The sequence below is a fragment of the Chinchilla lanigera genome, unplaced genomic scaffold (genome assembly GCF_000276665.1).
Source record: "Chinchilla lanigera isolate Chin_1 unplaced genomic scaffold, ChiLan1.0 scaffold00063, whole genome shotgun sequence".
In the NCBI taxonomy this organism is placed as follows: domain Eukaryota; kingdom Metazoa; phylum Chordata; class Mammalia; order Rodentia; family Chinchillidae; genus Chinchilla; species Chinchilla lanigera.
In genome coordinates, this window is record NW_004955464.1 from 12,722,796 (window position 1) to 12,729,672 (window position 6,877).

The following is a 6,877-nucleotide window of genomic DNA, read 5'->3' on the forward strand; positions in this document are numbered from 1 at the left end:
AAGAAAAAAAAAAAAAAAAGAAAGAGCAACTCAGCTAGGATGTTTTCTTCAGTGATGCCTGAGTCAAGTCTTTAAAAAGGAATGAATAAACTGGGTGTGGTGGCGCAGGCACACCTGTAATCCCCACACTGGGGAGGCTGAGGCAGGATGGATTGCAGTGGGTTGGAGGCCAGCCTGGGCTACACAGTCAATTCAAGGCCAGCCTCCACTACATAATGAGACCTTGTCTCAAAAAAAAAGGAAATCTAAGAAAAATGTTCACCCCAAGAGGCAATAAAGGAGAAACAACCCTTCCTCTTCATCTTATCAGTACTATAAACATGAAATCTCCTGGCACCGATTTCATTGCCAACAATTCCTTTATAAATATGACCTTTGTTTCCAAGTTTTAAAAGACATATGGTAGAGCAGGTTGCAGTACACCAAAAATGACTTTCCTAATACTTCTGACCCCAGGAAGAATTTTATAATCTAATATAACCTGGTCGTGGAAACCACTTCATTCTACTAAGACAATAACAAACTCTTCCACGTGGGCAGCAAACCACAGACTGCTGAGGGCAACAGTCTCTGTAGCCAAAACTCTGCAGGGATTCAGCAAGTGTGTCTGGACCTCACAGGAGATGCTACTGCCACAAGGATCTCTGAACAGGGTCCTGGGCCTGTCCAAACTATAAGCTGGGGCCTCTCCTGGAGTTCCCACAGAGCCCATGGAGGGCTCTGAAATTACACCTGGGCTGGGAGCTTGAACAAAAGCCTTGCTGACAGGGAAAAGGAAAAGAAACCTGAAGCTTGTTTCTCCCTTTCTTTTGCGGGTGAAACTGAAAACCCAAGGGGCCAGGCTTGAGGGGCGGGGTGGGGATCAAACTGGCAGGAAGATCTGCAAACAAGAACCCCAAGGGAGGTGGGAGGGGCTGCAGCAGAAGACAGGTGTTTGCTGAAGTCACAAGGTCACCCTCAGCCAGTGTGGTACTTCCCGATCTTCTGCCTGAGGGAACAGCTCTTCAGCCTAGCCCTGCATTAGACTGGACTCTGCCCTTGTGAGGGAGTGTCCAGCTGGCTCTCTGCAGCATTCAGAAACCCCATTATCCTTGAGTGTGAGAGAGGATACGTGTGGGTGTGGTGGGCAAGTAGAATAAAAGTTTCAAGACTCTGTTTATTATTCCCATGCAGTAGCTTGGTTCCTTCTGTTTTTGTTTTGTTTTTTTCAGACAAGGTCTCCCTATGTAGTCTAGGCTGACCTCCATCTTGTGGCAATCCTCCTGCCTCAGCCTCCCAGAGCGCCAGGATTACAGGCATGAGCCACCTCACTGGGCTGGTTCCTTTTCTCTGGAATGCAGTTTTCCTTTCTCAAAGGAAGGGTCCAGGAAACTCAGGACAAGAGGGGAATAGTGTTTACACGGATGTTTCCTGGCCACATGGGCCTTCCCCCACCTCTCACAAATGGTGGTGCCCTCGGGGTTTGGGCCCCAATCCCCTTCTCACTCCCTACTCAAGTTTCTATCTTCAGCCATCACCTTGAGCCCTGACTGACTCTTCCCACCCCAGTTCTGTATATTCTGCTCTCTCCGCACATTCACAGGTGTCAACATGTGCATAACTGCGCTCATCAGACCCAGCAGGAGATGCACAGGAAACAGTTCAGGCTCTAGGGCTCCACAGACTTGGGTTGAATACCAGCTCCTCTATTTTCAAGAGATGCTATATCTAAAGCCAGGCACAGTGGTGCATGCCTGCAACCCCACCTGCTTGGGAAGCTGAGGCAGGAGGATGGCAAGTTTGAGCTCAGCCTGGGAAACTTAGCCAGACCCTGTCTCAAGAAAAAAAATAAGGAAAGAGTTTGGGATGTGCAAAGACCCTAGGCTGAATCTCCAGTACAGCATGCACACATAAATACATGAATAAAAAAGGAAAAAAGTCCAAGGATGTAGCCCGGTGGTAGATCACTTGCCTAGTACATGCTATGCTCTGCAAGTGTGGGTGAGAGGGGAGGTACTATATCTAAAGCACTTTGCACAGTGCCTAACCCAATCTCTTCTTTCTGTATATTCTATTTCACCAGGGATCCAAGGAAAAGAGACAATATGTTCACACTACTATCCCTGGCCACTTTGTAAAGCTATGTAAGCCAGGCATGGAGGCACAGGCCTATACTCCAGCACTTCAGGAGGCTGAGGCAGGAGCACTGCCAGTTTGGGGCCAGCCTGGGATACATAGTAAGTTCTTAGTGCCTTTGTAAGACCTTATCTCAAAAAATAAAACAAGACTAGGAATATAGCTGAGTGCCAAAAAAATTACAAACATAAAAAGTTGCTATGTAAGGGAGCTGGAAGGATAGTAGAGTGTGGAGTGCTTGCCTAGCATGCACTAGGCCTTGGGTTTGACCTCTAGCACCGCCAAAAAAATGGTCTGAGAATGTAACTCAGTGCTATAGCACCTGCCTAGCATATCTGAGGTCCTAGGTTCAATCCCCAGTGCCATAAAAACTTTTTTGGGGGGCCAGGGATATAGCTCCGCGGCACAGCACCTGCCTGGCAAGCAGGAAGTCCTAAGTTTGATTCCAGCTTCAAAAAGAATTCATTTTAAATTTTTTTTATTTTTGTCTTTTTGAGACAGGGTCTCTCTATGTAGTGCAGGCTGACCTGGAATTTGCTTATGTAGCCCAGGCTGGCCTAGAACCCATGGCAATCATCCTGCTTCAGCCTCCTGAGTGCTGGGAATATAGGCATGCAATACCATGTCGGGCGTTAAAGTTTACTTTTTTTTGGTACTGGGAAAGGAACTCAGAACCTTGTGCTTGCCAGGCAGGCGCTGTGCTGCTGGGTTATATCCCCAGCCCTCAAATCTACTTTAAAAAATAAAAAGCTGGGCTGGGGATATGAGTTAGTGACAGAATTTGCCTAGCAAGTTAGAAGTCCTGAGTTGGTTCTTCAGCATTGCAAATAAACAAATAAATTTCATAAAGGAAAAAAAAGTTATTTGCAGTTCCTTGAGGCATTTCAGAGTATTATCAGATTATGGTTTTGATTAGTGGTAGAGGAGAGGCGCATTATTTTTCCCTGTACTTCTAAAGAAGCCAACTTGGAAAACCACTTTAAATATGTAACATTAGCCCAGACTTGTTCTGTTTGGCTGCGTTAAAAATTCTGTTAATACTTGTAAATATAGAAAAAGATACCGATTGCTCTAAAATACAAGGTAATATCTAGGCCTGCAATAATAATTTCTGTATGTTTTCCTTTCATTCTTTTTTCTTCAGCGTTGAGAATCAAAACCGGGACCTCCAGTATGCTGGAGAAGCACTTTACTATTGAGCTACATCCCCAGCTCCAAGCCGGACGTGGAGGCACATGTCTCGTAATCCGAGCACTTGGGAGGCTGAGAAAGAAAGATCGTCATGAGTTCGCCAACAGCCTAGGCTACATAGTGAGTTCTGAACTACCTAGTGAGATCCTGGAAGATCTACTACTTTCTTTTTAGATAAGGGCTTCACACATTGCCCAGGGTAGTCCTGAACTCCTGAGCTCAAGTGATCTTCCACCTCAGTTTCCCAAGCAGCTGAGCATAGGCTTATGCACTTGCAAAACCAGACTTAAAAATATGTACTTGTGGCTAGAGGTGTACCTGAGTGGCACAGCACTTGCTTAGCTCAAGCTCTGCCGACTGAATAAAAGGTGTAACTCCTAAATTTGTCTCCAGTCTGTCCACATGTACTTCCGCTCCACTCCCACAGCTCTGACCACCATCGTCTGGAACCTAAACCAGGCCCCTCTCTGCTTCCAGTGTGGCTTCTTGTCCCAATCCACTCACCAAACCCAACCACAGGACTCCCAGGCTCAAGTTCAATTTCCTCCCATTCCCAGGATAAAGCCCAGACTCCTTCAAAACCTGGCTCCCAGCCAGGCACATGACTAATCTCATCACTCAGAGACTGAGGCAGAAGAATCACAAAGTGAAGCCCAGGCCCAGCAACTTAATGACTGAGACCCTTTCTCTCTCAAAAAAAAAAAAAAAAAAAAAAAAAAAAAAAAGGAGCGGGTGGGCTGGGGACACAGTTCAAGTGGAAGACCCTGGGTTCAATGCCCAGGACCACACATACCAAAACAAAAACCAAAAATGTAAAAAATCTGGCTCCTACCTTCTTAAATTCTCTATCTCTTAATTGTTCAGACTCAGTAACACCTGCTGACTCCAGGTCTCTGCACATTTTCCCTCCCTACAGCTGAACTCTGCCTGGCCAACCGGTGCTCATCCTTTAGCTCACACTTTACATTTCTGGTTCCTCCCAGATATTCACTCATCAGTGGCTTTTTGCTTTTTTTGTGTGGTGATTCTGGGGATCAACCCCAGGGAGTGCTGAGCTACATTTTTTATTTTACTATTTACATTCATTCATTTTTATTTGTCGGTACAGGGGATCAAACCTGGGGCCTTGTACATGCTAGGGATGTGCTCTACCATTGAGGTACAGCCTCACCCCTCCTCCCTCTGCCTGTCTCTTTTTTGTGTGTGCCGAGAATCAAACTCAGGACCTTGCACTTGCCAGGCAGGCACTTATGCTGCTGAGCTATATCTGCCCTTTATCTCTTTTTGAGACAGGACTTCACTAAATTGCCCAGACTGGCCTTAAACTTTCAATACTCCTGCCTCAGCTTCCCAGTATTACAAGTGTGAGCCACCAGTCCTCAACTTGGCTGTGGTTTGGTTTATTTAACTGTGCTGATGGCTTGTGCCTCTCATTCCACATTTTTGTTTATATAAAGCCTTCCCCAACTGGGTGTGCTGGTGCTCCCCTGTAATCCCCACAGGTAGCTGAGGCAAGAGGATCTGTGACTCTGGGCCAGTCTGGGCTACATGGTGAGTTTGACAGCCTGTCTAAAAAAAGTAAATAAGTAAAAATAAAAGCTTCCCTGAGGGCTGGGGATTTAGCTCAGTGGCAAAGGCGCTTGCCTGGCAAGCGCAAGGTCGTGAGTTCGGTTCCCGGTACCGGAGAAAAACAAAAACAAAAACAAAAAACTTCCCTGAAAATATACATACACATACACACACACACACACACACACACACAGTTAATGGGGGAGAGTTCTCAGCTGTAGTCTGCTCAGTAGAAACCTTTTGGAGAAGATTGAGACAGGGTCGGGACAAAGTCTTGCTATGTGGTTTAAGGCGATCTTACTGAATTACAGGGGTGCACAACCACGCCCCACTCGAAAAATACTGGAGGAAGTCACTGTTTCTTCCTTTACTTCCTGGGAAACCCGGAGTCACCCCTGGAGAATATTGCATTTTAGTACCCAATAGCTTCTCGGCCTTTTGGCTAAGATCAAGTACATTTTAGTACCTTTTTGGGTGAAGGGGACAAAACCCAGAGCCTCCGTCCTACACTAGTCCACTGAGCTACATCCCCAGCAAACTCCACGGGGTCTAACGGGATGGCACTGAGAGGAGGAGCTGAGACCTGGGAAAAGCAACAGGCCTGATCGGAACAGAGCTCTTCCAGGGAGGTCCTGCAGCCTGGAGTGTGAATAGTCTGAACAAAAGAGTTAACACAGGGGCTGGGGATTTAGCTCAGCGGCACAGCGCCTGCCTGGCAAGCGCAAGGTCGTGAGTTCCATTCCTGATACCGGAAAAAAACCAAAACCAAAAAAAAAAGTTAACGCAGCCCCTTCCGCTAGGGCTCAGCCCCATTCTCCCGTGACAGGGCTCAGGGGCCAAAGAATAACATGCTCCAGCCTCCCCAGACCGAGGCAAGCGCTGAGCTAGCGAGCTCCTCCCGCTTCCCGCCGCACCTCCAAAGGAAAGCCGCAGCTCCGGAAGCGGGGGTCAGGAAACAGGAGCAAGGGGGCAACTACAATTTACAGACCACCTTCTACGTGCCGGGCACATTCAAATCTTTCTCTACACCGCGCCACAGTGCGGCTCTTCCTGTCATTTCAGCGCCGAGCAAAGAGGTTCTGAGAAACGGGGAAGTCATCCGAGATCAGGCAGGCGCAGAGGCAGCGCTGAAATCCGAAGGCCAGGCGGCTGGCTCCAAGATCCGCGCTCCGGGTCCAAGCGGGGCGCCCGCAGGACTGAAAGCTGGAAGCCACCCCTTCCGGAACGAGACGGGCGGGCAGCGGGAGAAACTCACCTCAGCGCGGGGACAGAGCGCGAACAGCACAGCCGGACGAGCACTGCGCCCGAGGTACTCCGCGGGCCTTGGTTTAAGTCCGCCTTGAAGAGGAAGCTCCGCCCGAAGGGGCGGGGCGGCGTTGGAGTCACGTGTGGTGCCCGGCCCCGCCCCCAGGAGGAGGTGTACCACAGGCCAGGCCGGCTGCGCACCGCGCCACGTGGGTGGTCCCGAGGTTTCCGGCCACGCCCCTGGCCGCCCACAGTGTACTGCGCCTGCGCCGCAGAAGCGCCGGGTCTCCCGGGTGAGGGTGGACTTCGATGCCCTGTGGCGCCATCTCCTGGGTACCGCCCCGTCCCTGGGATATGGTTGGCAAGATTCCCCCAGTTGACCTAAATTACTTATTTCAGGCAACTTTTTGCCCAGTGAGCAACCGTGACACAAAAGGTGACGCTAACAAAAAGGACTCCTTGGGTCTCCAGACCCCAGATGCTAGAAACCTTTACCTGCATCATAAACCCCAGCCCCGCGTTTATGTGCCTGGCACTATGCCAAAGATTTCATAAATATGATTCTTTTGAATCCTCAGCACGGTAAAAGAGGAATATTATTTTTATATTCATTTAATTTTGATATGAGTGTTGTTGAGACCAGGCTGGCTTCCAGCTCTTAAGACTGGAGCAATCGTGCTTTAGGCTCCTGAAACTGTAGCTGTGTGCCACCATTCTGAGCTTGCTTGTTTCTCTTTTGTGATCCTAGATGTTTTTT

The 6,877-nt window shown here is 48.6% G+C and overlaps 1 protein-coding gene and 1 long non-coding RNA gene across 3 annotated transcripts in view; one reads left to right on the forward strand and one right to left on the reverse strand.

The window, feature by feature from the left end:
- The window catches only part of LOC106150101, a 15,395-nt gene extending 11,438 nt beyond the window's left edge, over nt 1-3,957 (forward strand). Inside the window, exons 2-3 of the long non-coding RNA XR_001236715.1 lie at nt 2,063-2,216; nt 3,260-3,957. This is a non-coding gene — a long non-coding RNA (uncharacterized LOC106150101). The remainder of the gene's footprint in view (nt 1-2,062; nt 2,217-3,259) is intronic.
- The window catches only part of Akr1a1 (aldo-keto reductase family 1, member A1 (aldehyde reductase)), a 13,797-nt gene extending 7,558 nt beyond the window's left edge, over nt 1-6,239 (reverse strand). The window contains exons 1-2 of one of the 2 annotated variants that reach the window (XM_013521760.1): nt 6,131-6,234; nt 4,911-4,950 (exon numbers count right to left, since the gene is read on the reverse strand). The gene's annotated coding sequence lies outside the window, so the exon portion shown is untranslated. Of the gene's footprint in view, nt 1-4,910; nt 4,951-6,130 lie in introns of both variants that reach the window. The other variant, XM_005398702.2, reaches the window with a different exon arrangement.
- Nucleotides 6,240-6,877: the final 638 nt, after the last annotated feature.